This window comes from Lutra lutra, chromosome 10, assembly GCF_902655055.1.
Source record: "Lutra lutra chromosome 10, mLutLut1.2, whole genome shotgun sequence".
NCBI classification, from domain to species: Eukaryota; Metazoa; Chordata; class Mammalia; order Carnivora; family Mustelidae; genus Lutra; species Lutra lutra.
The window spans coordinates 64,070,635-64,086,062 of record NC_062287.1 but is presented as its reverse complement, the minus strand read 5'-3'; the positions used below and the strand labels follow the sequence as shown (position 1 = coordinate 64,086,062).

General features: G+C 39.4%; 1 protein-coding gene across 1 annotated transcript in view; it reads left to right on the top strand.

Annotated features, from left to right (window-relative positions):
* STK33 (serine/threonine kinase 33) overlaps positions 1–15,428 on the top strand; it is a 185,697-nt gene that overhangs the window by 37,331 nt on the left and 132,938 nt on the right. Inside the window, 1 exon segment of the mRNA XM_047693847.1 lies at positions 221–258. The gene's annotated coding sequence lies outside the window, so the exon portion shown is untranslated.

The following is a 15,428-nucleotide window of genomic DNA, read 5'->3' as shown; positions in this document are numbered from 1 at the left end:
TCGTAAGTCCTGTGTTTTCTAGTGTGTGATTTTTATAGTGTAGTGATTTTTAGGGACATAGATGTCTCTTTATAGCAAAAATAACGACCTCTTTGAGCAAATCTATGCTGATCCTTTGTCCTTTTCATTTTAAGTTTATATAGCGCATCTGATTTGCAAAATTTCCTGAACAAACACCCCCTGACCGATGATGGAAATCTCCTTTTTCCTTTTGTTGCAGGTACTCCACTGCACCAAGTTAGCCCAGCATTTCCAGGGGTAAGCTGACTTCTCTAGTTCTTTACTGACAATTGGTTAGGCCTTTATAGTTCACATATGCTAATGAATTAAGTGATTTTTCAACATTAAATTTTTGCAAAGAACTTCATCTTGGAAAAAGACCTCAAATGCTACATGTTGAACTCCTCTGGACTTCTCTAGACCTCTGTGACTTAAGTTTCATTATACTGCTGACTTTCCATACATTTATTGTTATATGAAGAAAATACCATACCAAGTTTGTTATGTGAAATACAAAGGTCAAGTAGCATGGGATTGAAAGCCATATATTTATTATTTGGAAATGAATTATTTGGGAAGAAGTTAGCCATCTTTCTTTGAGGGTTTTGTCTACTACAGTGATGATTTAGGTTTACATAAAATCTTTCATGCTGCATGTTGAAGTTCTTTTTGAGGTTCTAACATGATATGCATAGATCCAAGGAGTCACAAGTGTATAGTCACCTTCTTAACATCTGACTTCAAACGCTTACCCTGTTCTCAGATTCTGTTCCCTGTTGTATTTCGCTCAGTAGTTGCCTTGCGAATTATTTCTGTAAAATATGAGGAGTAGGAATGTATATTTTGGCTTGAATACTTGGTTTAAGATTTACTTTATGTTAAAGTATAGACTTAAAAAAAAGATTTTTTACTTATTTATTTGAGAGAGAGAGAGAGACAGAGATAGCAAGAGGGAGCATGAGTGGGGAGGAGAAGGAGAGGCAGGTTCCCCGCTGAGCAGGGAGCCTGATGTGGGGTTCAATCCCAGAACCCTGGGATCATGGTCTGAGTCGAAGGCAGATGCTTAACCAACTGAGCCACCCAGGCACCCCTGAAGTATAGACTTTTACTCTAACTTTAGAAGATGGGAACGTGGCCTTAAGTTGACATTTAAGAATTCTTTAAATTTTCTCTTTGAAAGAACGTATCTTTGCCAGTGTAGCAGAGGGACGTTACAGCCATGACCTTAAAATCTCCTCCTCTTCTTCAGAGAATACATACTTGTTAAGTGCCTACTATGTGTTGTACTGTTTTATATCTGGATAATATGATGATGAGTAAAAACAGTACTGTCCTTCCTCTCTAATCTAGTGGGGAAGATAGACATTCATCAATTACTGACCAAAATATGTAATTATAAATTGTGTTAAGTGCAATGAAGAAAAAAGCACAAGTTCCTTTGGAGGAGAAAAAACCAGGGAGACCTAATTTGGATAAGTGATTAAAAAAGGCCTTTCTGAGGAAGTGACATTTAAACTGAGACCTACAGGATAAGGAGTTTACCGGAAGGGAAAGGGGGTGGAAGGATTTCCAGGCAGAGGCAAGAGGTTTTGTGATATCATTTTATAGTACTTATGCCCTTTTTAGATGCTTATATAATTAGGTACTCGTCTATGAGCAAGACAGTTTATAGAGCTGTGTTACTGAAAAGATGCATATAAATTACATTTTTATAAATGAATTCCTGAATTCCTGCAGGCTTACATTATATTCACTGTGCTATATCATCTGCATTTGATTGATGTTCAGTTACTTCAATTACTGCTAGATTGATCTTTCTAAAGCACAACTTTGATGATGCTTTTTCCTGCTCAGAAATCTTTACCAGCTCCCCAATTACCCAATAAAGTCCAGACTTCTCAGCCTTATGGTCAAGCTATTCCATATTGGTCTTAGTTTCAATGTCCTCCTTCATCTTTAATTACTCCTCTTTGGGCAGTACTCTGTGTTAGCCAACAGAATTTCTAGATGAGTATGGATGCTTTCCTATATGTCTGCCTTCACTTGTGTTAGCTTCTCTTTCCTTGCAATGTGTCTACCTTCTTCCAAGCTGGTCATGCATATATCCAGGCCCATCTCAAATGTTCCCATCTAATCTCAGCATCTTTCTCCGATCCCTCAAGCTGTATGTCACTTCTTTCTCTTCTCACTTCTTATGACATTTTATTTTTACTGCTCTTGAGGCGCTTCTCCCTTCTTACTTTGTTTTGAAGTTATTTCTAGGCATGTCTTATCTTCCCAGCTAGACTTATAAGCTTCTTGAGGCCAAAGCCTGTGATGGGTAAGTCTTTGCTTCTCTTGCTGTGCCTGACACAGTCCCTTGCAAATGTAGCCTCCAAAGAAAAATTTTGGAAGGAATTTGTAAGTTAATTTTTGGTTGCTTGATTGCTCTTCAAAAGTAGTTAATGATTTCTAAACAGATGTATCCAGGGACTGAAATATAAATATATATAAGAATCTTTTGTAATGTTAGTCTTCCTAAATTCAGATTTTCTTACAAAGGGATGCTACTTGTTTGGGATGTTTATATGTCTTTTTGCCCATTTCAGTGACATTGATTCACAGAGATTATTTTAGATTCATAAGTGGTGCTGTCATTTCCATTTTTGCCTCCCTTTTGAAGGTTTGCATGCTCATTTAGCCGTAAAAAAGAATGAAAAGAACAAATCAGCACCCTCTCTGGTTGTTGATACCCAGCGGGGAGAAATAGATTTGAAAGCATGTCTAGGTAATGTATTTATTTTGATTGTTTTGGGTTTTCCAAGTGAATGTGACTTTAAATGAGTTTGGAATAGTTCCATATAGAATTTCGTTATTCATTGGTTCATTTGGACATATACTTTTGGTAAACAACTTCTTATTTATAACTTTTTATTAAAACCTATTTTCCTTCGAGAAGTTGTGCCCTTCACTTCTATTTGAATAAACATTTGAACAGCTTTTAGATAGCTCTTCAACATATGACTGTAAGACCCATGTCATGGCTTTAGTTGATATAATTCTCAGGGTTTTTTTTTTTTTTAACTGAAATAACGTTATCTCAGGTGATATTTAAATATACAAGTGGTGATATATTTCTTATAGAAATATGTATCTCCAAGGACAATTAAAACAAAGTATGTGTAAATATTTATAATTGATTTAGTATTTGTAATTAACTTTATTGTTTTGGCTAGAAGCATTTCTTTATAAGTCTCAGTTATATTCATTTTTTCCTCCTTTTATAAGTGGTAGTTTTTTAAATGAGAAATCATTTAGGAATTCCACATCTTTACGATTAGCTCTGTTGTTCTTAAAATTTAGCCCTGGGATAGAATATGATTCTGTACCAGTTAATGAGTGTATGTGAATTATCAGAGGGTTTTTTCCTTAAATATATTCTTTACTTTTCATATAAAATTATAAAAAAACAAAAATATTAAAAAGTTATAAGGAAAAAATGAAATGTGTCCTTCATTCAGAATTCTTCAGAAACAACCTTCTTCAGAAACAACCATCACACTAGCTATTTGTTAATAAAGATCAATCTCTGGCTACATAATAATTATGACCACATATAAATCTGGGTTAAAAAAAAATCTGACTTCCTCTCTGGAGGCAGTTTTCATATTGGATTAAGTTGGGGAACCTAGATTTTTCAAAATTCCTTTAAGATTATTTTGACAAGATAATTGTGGATTACTATTTAGGAAGATCATGTGACGGGAGACTATTAAATTTTTCTAGTTATATTGTCCACATGATGAGTATTTCTAAAGACTGTGTGTTTTACTTTTCTAGTCTTATAAATTTGAAATACCTTGTTTTATCAACAAATGTGGCCGAGAAAAGTAGTAGTGCTGTAATTCCCATAGTTAAAAACTATGTATTTTTGAGCCGTTAATCACTGAAGGCATTTGAAAATGTTTTCATCTGCTAATTTGAGTGATGATTCAATTGTCAATGTAGTGTTCCTCTCTTTGATTCCTTGGATCCATGTCGTAGGACAAGATCCTTTATGTAATTTTCATTTGGTCATATGCGACAGCATGTAGGGATCCAATAAATGACTAGAAAAAGACCTTGAGAACAGATATAGAGTCTGTATTAAGCAGTATCAAATTGAAGGAGGTAATAAGAAGCTCTAAAAGGTGGAAATGTAATCATTTTGTTTATTAAGGTTCTTTCATTCGCTCAGAAATTTGATTTCATTGAATTATGTACTTGATATTGTTCTGGAGTTTTTCAGCCCTGGCACTGCTGATAGTTTGGACTGGACAGTTCTTTTTGAGGGGTCGTCCTATGCATTGTAGATGTTCAGCGGCATCTCTGGCTTCTATCCTCAGATGCCACTAGTGCGATCCCAGTTGTGACAATTAAATATGTCCCCAGACATTGCCAGGGGACAAAATCACCTCTGGTTGAGAATCACTGTTTTAGATGAACACTGTAAAAGCAAATTTTTTGAAATGCATTTTGCATTTTTTCCCTATTTCAAATGTTGTACGTGTTCCATGTGATTTGATCTTTCAGTATTTTCCAGGCAGTGCCCTACCTGAAAAAAAATGGATTAGGTGCTATAATGGAATATGGAACTAGCCATATTAGCTATAGAACTGCTGAAAAACCTTACATTTGAAAATTAACAGGTGATTTAATCATGATTCTATAGCATTTGTAACATCCTGGATCAAAGAATCTACCTCTTTCTTGATCTTTTGAAAAATACTTTGGAGCCTAAGAAAAAATTTTTACAAAGAAACCTTCTAATGCCTGTTATTTTTCCTCCTCTAAGTATGATCCTATTCATCTTTTGTTTTAAAGGCTCTGTAACTTATTGGTACGGCATAAAAATTCCATTATTATAGAGACTCTTCTCTTCTCTGCTGCATCCTTTTCTGAAGTTATGAGAGATGTGAAACATATTCTGAAAATTCATTCAAAGCTTTAAAACTTATTATATCCAGGAGAGACAGATTTAAGATTGCTGAGGTTTCTGGTTGGGGTACTTCAAGTAGAAATCCATACTCCATTAGGCTCTATAACATTGTGACCTTAATTTTCCAGATATTTTGCCCTTTAAATTGAAAGCAGTATTTTAATACTATTTAAGTCTTCTGGAGGGGCTTGTAATATCACAGACTTAAGTTGTGAAACATTTGAAACAAATGAAAAGTAAAATAGCAAGTGATTTAGGCCTGTAGAATTTTATATATTTTTATTCTAAACTATACAATGATAGAAAGATATGCATGGAATGTGCTTAATGCACTGAAGTTGGTGGGGGAAAAAAAGCTATTTAGTAAGGAATTGTTCATACTGTATTTGAGCAGAATTTCTTTCATGGCTTTTTTTTCTTGACATTGCCTAAAGAGTTTCTCATTAGGAATAGTTAAGTTCTCTGAAGTTAGGAAATTTACTTTGTATAAAACTATGGTCTGGGTGAAATGAAAATCTACTTGGACAATAGCTACCGAGTTATCTTGCTTCAGCAGATAAAGCAGAAAACGTAAAACTGTATTATACCACGGAGTCAAGAAACCGAGAACTATTTAAAAAAAAAAAAAAACACAAAAACCTCTATGGAAAAGGAGAGATGAAAAGCCTCTTGTTCTTTCATTAGTAAATTAGGTCAGTTTTAAAATAATACACTCATTGAAAAATGTACACATTTCTCAAGTAATTGATATAATTTAATCCAATTCCTATCTTAAGGTATAAAACTGAATTCTTTAGGGGCTCTTAATTGCTTCATCTATTTTCCATTGTAAAATGTTGTTTAGAACCTAAATTGATCATATAATCTTTTCTTGTGGCTCACTGAAGGATGATACATCAAATATTCTTTTTTAATCTATAGAAGCTTAAAATTTATTTTAGTCTCTGTGTATTATTTTAGTTATGAGTTAGCTATTAAGGGGCTATGATAACCTCCCTGAGTTCTTTTTACACATATTCTTGTTAGTTAAGTGTCAAGTAAATTACATGATTATGTTAATGTCAAGTAATTATTCCATGAGTTACTAGGGGGCTTTCTTTAACGTAAAGAAGCAATTGCAGGTAGATTCTCCAAATCTCTTGTTGTCCTGTTGCAGTCCAAAATTAGAGCAGTTTATCTTTATTGATACTGATGTTTTATGGGCGCTCCATTACTTAAGGCTAAAGATGAAAAGATTCTTGCCTGTTTGTAGGATGTATAGCCTGTTTTTCTTCTTCCTCTGTACTTTACATTTATTTCATTTTTAAAAAAAATTTTATAAACATATAATGTATTATTAGCCCCAGGGGTACAGGTCTGTGAATTGCCCGGTTTACACACTTCACAGCACTCACCTAGCACATACCCTCCCCAATGTCCATAACCCCACCACCCTCTCCCTACCCCTCCTCCACAACCCTCAGTTTGTTTTGTGAGATTAAGAGTCTCTTATGGTTTGTCTCCCTCCTGATCCCATCTTGTTTCATTTATTCTTTTCCTACCCCCCAAACCCCCCACATTGCATCTCCACTTCCTCATATCAGGGAGATCATATGATAGTTGTCTTTCTCCGATTGACTTATTTCACTAAGCATAATACCCTCTAGTTCCATCCATGTCGTCGCAAATGGCAAGATTTCATTTCTTTTGATGGCTGCATAGTATTGTGTATATGTATATATATATATACATATATATACATATATATATACATATACACACCACATCATCTTTATCCATTCATCTGTTGATGGAAATCTAGGTTCTTTACATAGTTTGGCTATTCTGGACATTGCTGCTATAAACATTCGGGTGCACGTGCCCCTTCAGATCACTACGTTTGTATCTTCAGGGTAAATACCCAGTAGTATAGCTTGTTTTTTGATGAAAGTTTGGTTCACCGAGTCTCCAGGTCCATGTTTAGTCTCCGTCTTACTCCTTTACCTTATTCAGATACACTATCTCCCAAATGATTACTCACGGCCTCATCAGACCAGGGCAAGAGAGATCAGTCCTGCTGAGAGAACAACTTTAAAGATGCAGGGCAGTGTTCCAAGATGGCTCTCAAACACCACCCCTTCCCCCAACAAGATTGGTCTTGATATCGATACATGAATGTCTTTTCTAGGGGCACCTGGGTGGCTTGGTCAGTTAAGCATACAACTCTTGGTTTCAGCTCAGGTCATGATCTCAGGATTGTGAGATTGAGCTCTGAGTGGAGCCCTGAGCGTGGAGCCTGCTTAGAGTTCTCTCTCTCCCTCTTCCTCTGCCCCCTCCCTACTTCCTGCCACTTGTGCGCCTGCTCTCTCTCTTTCTCACTCACTCTCAGTGTCTCTCAAAAATAAAGTCTTTTCTATAAATTTTGCAAATCATTTAGTCGTAAAATCCTTCTGGCTAGATCTGACATTTCTTGGATGGGCTGAACACCAAAGGGAGAACAGACTCTGAACGACTCTTCAACTTACTCATTCCAGTTTATATCATCAGTATATTTAGAAACATTCCTTTTAGTTTTCATGTACTGTCCTCCAACCAGAGTGGTGAACTGGCCAGACAGCAGTGGTTCATTGTTCCATAATCATCACCTGAAACATTTCCCGGTCCCAGACTTTTAGGGATTCTTTTTTTAGGGGATTGTAACCCTAGATCCTTCCCCTCTTTAGCACCTTTTGAAAGTAGTAGACGTTCTGCTCCTCATTCAAAGCTTGTAGGGATGTGCATATACACGTGTGTTCATTCGTTCATTCATTCATTCATTATTCGGCCTTTGTTGAACACCAGACATTAGTGCAGGACACATCTTGTCTGTTTGGTCACTCAGCAAAAAAAAAAAAAAAAAAAAAAAAAAAAGGGGAAATTTCCTATGTCCCCAAGCAATTCACTTTTCCAGAAAAATTCCTGCTATTGGCTTTTTTCTTTAGTTAGTAGCAACAAAGAAATCTATAAAATTATACTTAAGATTGCTAAAATGACATGATTCACCCTTAATATTTCCCTTAATAGAACATCTCAGCATAGGAATAGAGGACATAAAACCAAATGAAATTTTGAAGTCCTGAAAAATGTAACAATTGAAAAAAAATCACTTGTATTTCGATTTAGGCTTAATTAAATTCTAGTTCAACAGTTAAATAATAATACTTGACAGGAGGTGCTGTATATTTCCTATTGTATCACATAATGAGCATCACACCACATCATCAGACACAGGGTCTGGTTGTCCCGCTTCTGGTGAGGCTTTTGGTGAGGCTGATACTGATCAGTGAGCTCAGGTGTCACCCTGACTCCCTCCCACCCACCCATTGTGCAGTTCCTTACCAACATTTCTTTTCTGTAATCGTTGTGTTCTGAAATTTTATGATTACTGATGTGGATCATTTTTCATTAATTTTGCTGTGAACTCTGTGGACTCTTCCAATTTGGAAATTCATGTTCTTTACTCCTGAGAAGTTTATTTGTATATTTCTTTGATCATTTCTTCTCTTTCAATTTCTTTATCTTTTTTCACTTGAACTCATTATTCATGTGTTGGACCTCCTGGACATATTTAATTTTTCTCATCCATTCACTCTCATTTTCCATCTTTTTGTCATTGGGGTCTATTTTCTAAGACATTTCTCAAATTTACCTTCTAACTCTTTTAATTTTTTTTAAAGGATTTTAAGAACTCCCTCTGGTTTCTGAATGTTCTTTTGTTGTAGCTTTTTATTTTATGGATATGATATCTTTTAACTTTGGGGAATGTTATAATATGGCATAATTCTGCTCCTGCCTTCCCTCTGTTTTCTTTGAGTTCCTTTTCCCCCATTTGTTTTTGTTTTCTTTCACTTTTGTGTCTCACATAAAATGTCTAGCTGTACTTGCCTGTGTTTTCCCATTTAAGAATGAGGTATCAAGATTGTATGACAGGCTGTGTGTCGGCTAGTCAAGGCGACCTGGTGAGGATCTAAGTCTTTTTTTCTGGGGGCTGCAGGAAAGGAATCCTTATATGTCAGTATCTGTGCATCTGGTGTGTGTGTGTGTGTGTGTGTGTGTGTGTGTGTGTGGCAGCTTCTCCAGTGAGACAGATCTGGTCTCTGTGTGCTCGCTATAAGCCTGGCTCCCAGCACTCTGGGACGAAGCAGGGGATGATGACTGCGGAAACTCAGTATGGTGCTTCACTTTTGATCTCAGATATACTTGCATCCCAAGCCAGAGAAGGTTACCTGCCTGAGAGGGTAACTTCTGGTCTTTTGTGGGTTGGGGAGAAATAGTGGTCCGGCTATGTAGAATATAGGGTTACTTTTGAAAATTTTGCATTGATTGGGACAACTCAAATCTGTAAAGTGTTTTAGTAACATTTTAGATAATAAGCCAAATTCAGTGTCTGGACCATTTAAGTTTCTTGTATTGAGGCCCTGAAGAGAGTAGCGAACAGTACCAGACACTGGTAACTGGGACTAAAGTGAAACCCTCACACCCAGGCGGTCATGGCAAATTTACCATATTTTTCTGTCTCGTTTGTGTAAAAGAAATAATATTTTTTCTAAACCTCATTGCTGTACCAGGTTTAGGGGTGAGTTTCCACACGCTTTCCTTCCTGAATATCTTTCTAAGGTGCTTAGAGAATTCTATCCTCCCAGGAAATATTTGTCCTCTTCTCTTCCTTAATGTTTTATTCAGTATTTTACATTTTCTCTGAGATGCCCAGTGTGCAGGGTCCTTTCAAAGGCAACTTCTTCATAGTTGTTGGTCTTAAGATCAATAGGACCTTACAAAGACGTACTTTTACTTCTGAGTATTGCAGATTGCAGTTCTTTAATAATAGCAATTTCATTTTGGTGGATCAGGTGTCACTCAAAACAGTAGAATGCCCACTGGAACCACAGATCACCTAATTGTTTTCAATGGATGATGATTTAATATGTTACAAAATTGTATAGAGCCATTTCTCATGCCTTAGAGCAGTGGCTTTCAAACATTTTTAACCCTGACCTCAGGATGAAAAAATTTACCTTGCTGCACACACACAGACACACATACATTTGAAGAAATAATTTATAATAACACTTTATGACAAGTGTTAGACTCTCATATTTTTCTATTCTACTTAATTTTAGAATGTTGTGCCCCACAAATGACTTACAATTCAAAATCCCTGTACTTGTGGTTCTTAATATTTGAGGGCATGATGGCAGATTGTGGACCATCTTGGCATTCTGATGAAAGTATCGGTATCTCCTCTCAGAAAAATGGACATACACACATTTTTGCATACATTTTCAGGAGACTCACAGTCTTTAGGCATAAACATGGACTTCTTAGTTCTAGAAGCTTCTATCCTAGATAAAATTTGGAATTATTTTGCTTTCCTGATAGGTTTTCCCCAGCATGCCCAGACAAATATTAACTGTACAGCAGATATTCTCATCTTCCTCCCTTCCTCTTTCTAAATATTAACATAGGCTTGTAGACCAGAGAAATAATGTGAACAGCAAAACTTCCTCTTATGTATCAAGGTTAAAAGTTTCAGAGGAATGCAAGTTGGTGCAGCCATTTTGGAAAATAGTGTGAAGATTCCTTAAGAAATTATAAATAGAGCTACCGGGGCCCCTGGGTGGCTCAGTGGGTTAAGCTCTGCCTTCCGGTCAGGTCATGATCCCAGGGTCCCTGCATCAGGCTCTCTGCTCAGCAGGGAGCCTTCTTCCCCTTCTCTCTCTGCCTGCTTCTCTGCCTACTTGTGATCTCTGTCTGTCAAATAAATAAATATAATCTTTAAAAAAAAAATAGAGCTCCCTTATGACCCTGCAATTGCACTACTGGGTATTTACCCCAAAGATACAGATGTAGTGAAAAGAAGGGCCATCTGTACCCTAATGTTCATAGCAGCAATGGCCACAGCCGCCAAACTGTGGAAGGAACCAAGATGCCCTTCAGTGGATGAATGGATAAAGAAGATATGGTCCATATATACAATGGAATATTATGCCTCCATCAGAAAGGATGAAAACCCAACTTTTGTATCAACATGGACGGGACTGGAGGAGATTATGCTGAGTGAAATAAGTCAAGCAGGGAGAGTAAATTATCATATGGGTTCACTTACTTATGGAGCATAAGGAATAACACGAAGGACATTGAGAAATGGAGAGGAGAAGTGAGTTGGGGGAAATCGGAGGGGGAGATGAAGCATGAGAGATGGTGGACTCTGAGAAACACACTGAGGGTTTTGGAGGGGAGTTGGTGGGGTGTTGGGTGAGCCTGGTGGTGGGTATTAAGGAGGGCACATATTGCATAGAGCACTAGGTGTGGTGCATAAACAATGAATTCTGGAACACTGAAAAAAATTTTTTTAAAAATTTAAAAAATGTTTCAGAGGAGCCTTATTCTTCCTGGGCATAGAGTTGTCTCTGTAGTATTTAGAGTCAGGTCACAAGGACACATGCTGGTATCTGACATGTCAGGAGCCATTTTGTCCTTTGCAGAGCTGTTCCTTTGCTAGGAACTTCACATATCAGTCCCCTAGCAATTGAACACTGACTTCTGGCCGTCTTCGTTCCTGGTGGAGAAACTTATTTATTACCAGTCACCTTCCACAACTGTTCTTTATAGCCACCATCTGGTAGTGAGAATGGAGCCGTGGCTTTGTTGTGTGAACTTCTGCCTTCTCTCCCTTTCATCTTTCCTGCTTTCTGTCCTTCCTTCCACAAATATTTGTTGAGTTCTTTCTATGTGCCAAGCTTTGTTAATGTGAGAAAATCTCCATGTCTGGGTGTGAGAAAATACAATGGTGAGGAAAATCTCCATGTCTGGGTGTGCCCAGCGGACCTTGCCTCATTCTTCTGTGGTTCATTCTCTTGTGCCACCATTCTTGGACTCCATGGTGGCCTTGCTCCTTACTTCCTGCCTCACTGGGATTTGGCATTTAACTGTTTCCTGCCCACACTGGAAATTTTCATCTGCAATTTTTCTTCTGACTATAACAACAAATGTATATATTTTCTTTTGCCTAGTACCACAAATGCATTTTTCCCTTTTAAATAATAATGCAAACATGCAAATCTTAGAATGTTTCTGTTGTTAATATGTCCTGGGTCACTACTTTGGAACTAACATCATGGGAATATGGTGTTAAAGTGCAAAAATCACCCCCTGGGTTGAGAGTTAGGATCTTTGAAAGATGTCTTAATAATGGGGGCATTTTCAACTGACAAAATATAGGCTCGTAGCATTTGAAACATTTTTAGTGTTCTTTCAGGAGCAGACATCAATCTCAGAAATCTTGTGTACAAACATGACAAAATTGGTCTGTATTACCCTCTGATAAAATCACAAAATGATTTTATTTTCTTCACTTGTTTATGAATGTGAAATATTTGCATATTATTACAATAACTTCCACAGCAGTTGGAATGAAATCTGATACATTGTTAATGGTGTAGTTAAAAATGTGTGCTTTACATCCATATTTTGTGGCAGTTTTCCAGCAGTTGTTTGGAAAGATTCATAAACCTTGTGTGTTTTACAATCGGGGTGGGCAAATAGGCACCACGCATGCCTCAGGTTACTTCTTTCAGGGCCCTTGATAGATCACAACATCTTGTCTCGCTGAACTTGGACAGTCTTACATCCCCTTTAACTTAGTGATCCAGGCTGTTGTTAACTAATTGCAAATAGCAAGATGAAAGAAAGCTATGTGTTACATTAGTTTTGCACCCTAACCATCAGAATTAGCAGAGGATACCAAATTGTCTGCCGAAGACAAAGGTTGACCAGTTTGGGGCGCAAAGGGCCAGAACAGTAAGTATGTTAGGCTTTGTGGGTCAGATGGTCTCTGTTGTGCCACTGTAATGCCCAAGCAGCCTTAGGCGGTATGGAAATGAATTTGTATGGCTATATTCCAGTAAAACTTTACTTATAGGAATGGGCGGCAGGCCACATCTGGCCCACAAGCCAGAGCTTGCTAGCCTCTGGTTTAAATCACTGCTACTCGAAGTGGACTCTGTGGACAAGAGGTATCAAGGTCATCTATATGCTTGTTAGAAATGCAGATCCTCGTTCTGCACCCTAGACCCATTGGATCGGAATCTCTGGGGATGGGGCCCAGGAATCTGCATGTTTACTAGCTAGCAAGGTGATTCTGGTGCCCACTAACGTTTGGGAGCCCCTAGTTTAAATAACATGGCACTTCTCTTCTTAAAAAGCTTCGTGGAAGTCAGCCGAGAAACCACCTCATGCATTGAGATCTTTAACCACTTTTCTTGTCTCTTCTATGGAATTTGATCTATTCAAGCTTTCCATTTCTTGGGTCATTTTTGGTAATTCACATTTTGCTAGCCAATGGTCTGTTTCCTCTTAGACTTCAAATTTGTTGCTGGTGGTGATTTTAAAACATTTCTGTGAAACTTTTAACATTCCTATTAAGACATGGACTTCTGTTCACTCCCCTTGTATCTAGGCAGTCTTATGACCACTTCAACCAACAGTTTTGGCTGAAGTGATGCCATGTACCTTCGAAGCCTGGTTCAGAAAAGGCCATACAGCTTTTACCTAGTTCTCAGAGGTACTCACTGTGGGGGAAGTCTACGGCCATGTAAGAAGTCTGATGACTCCAGCTCCACTCTGTAAGCTCCCAGCTCTCAGCTAGTACAGTGGAGGGAGCCATTTTGGAACAGACAGTCTAAACTGAACCCTTGGTTGACTGCAACTCTGCTGGCATCTCAGTGAAGTGACATGAAGGACATTTCCCCCGGATGAGCCCTTTCTCACTTCTGGACTGATACAGTCTGTGAGCACAGTACCTGCGGTTTTAAGCCACTAAGTTTGAGGGGGGAGGTTGTTACTGTTAGGGTCCGTGATCAAAGGAACGAGACTGATACAAAGCGAAGGTCAAGCAAAGCTTTATTTTGCACCAAGCATCAAGGATCAAACTGACCGGTCAGGGCTGTCTCTTACGAAAAGGTGACGACGATGACCCCGGCAGGTCCGCTCCCAACGTGGCTGCTCTGGACGAGGCTGCTCCACAGATGAGGCCACTCCGGACAAGGCCACTCCCAGGACGAGGCCGCTGCTGATGAGGTTGCTCCCCAGACAGGGCTGTTCCCCAGACAGGGGCTGCTCCGGCAAGGCCGCTCCCCCGACAAGGCTGCTCCCAAAAAGAGGCCACTCTGGAGGAAGCCGCTCCCAGGACAAGGCCGCTCCCAACGACGAAGAGGCGACGATGATGACCCCGGCAAGACCTCTCCCAATGTGGCTGCTCTGGACGAGGCCTCTTCCCAGACGATGCTGCTTCTGCAGGGCCGCTCACCGAGGAGGCCTCTTCCCAGAATGACGCAGCTCTGGCGAGGCTCCTCGCGGCAGGGCTGCAGCTCAGTGGTGACGAGGCTGCTGGCGTTGAGGTTGTAGGCCGTTCCCCATGGCGCCGCTGCTGAGGGCCGCCGTTCCAGGTGGCGGGGCCACTGGCGTTGGGCCCCTGGTGTCTCGGGACTGCTGGCGGCTGGGGGCCGCTGGTGTCGGGGCCTCTGGCGTCTCTTATAGCTCTGACAAGAGCTGTTACAGCTCTTATAGCTCTTACAAGAGCTCTTACAACTCCTACAGCTCTTACAAGAGCTGTTACAGCTCTTGTTCTGCTCCCGCTGACTCTCCTTCTTCTGCTCCCGCCGACTCTCCTTCTTCTGCTCCCGCTGACTCTCCTTCTTCTGCTCCCACCAACTCTCCTTCTGCTTCTGCCGACTCTCCTTCTGCTCCCACTTACTCTCCTTCTTCTGCTTCTGCCGACTCTTTTTCTTCTTCCTTCTTCTTCCTCCAACAGCTCTCCTTCTTCTGCTCTCGACAGCCTCGCAGACCAACCTTTATGGGAGTGGTTGAGCCCTGCCCACACACAGGTGACCAATTGAATTTCAATTCACCCTAGTGGATATATGCGTGCCCCACCGATTGGACGTCTCCACCCGGCCTGCCCTGCCCCTACATCCAGGGTCCACAAGCAAGTTCCTCTGGGAGGGGCAGGCCCCTACAATCCCCCCTTTTCTTTGGAAATTAGTCAAATCCTTGACTTTTCAGCTAGTTCTAGGTTATATTGAACATGTAAGACTAACATTTTATTGCTCTAATTTTCTTTGGTACAAATGACATTAGTGCACAGTCGGTTCATTTTTCCCAATTCCGTTCATCTAATTTCCTACCTATACTTTACATAAACAAGTAATAATAGGAGCAACAATAAACTTACAGTTTTTTTAGTCTTAGTTTTAGAATGGTCAGCGGGGTCTGTTGGCTGCAGCTTCCACCTCTGGGGGGCGTCCCCACTCTCGGCTCATTTGATGTGACCCGCATGAACCCAGGCCCTAATGCCTTAGACTTTTACTGCCGTGGGGGTGGTTAGGATAACAGTAAATGGTCCCTTCCAGCGAGGCTCCAAATTCCCTACTCGATAGTGACGTATCCAAACCAA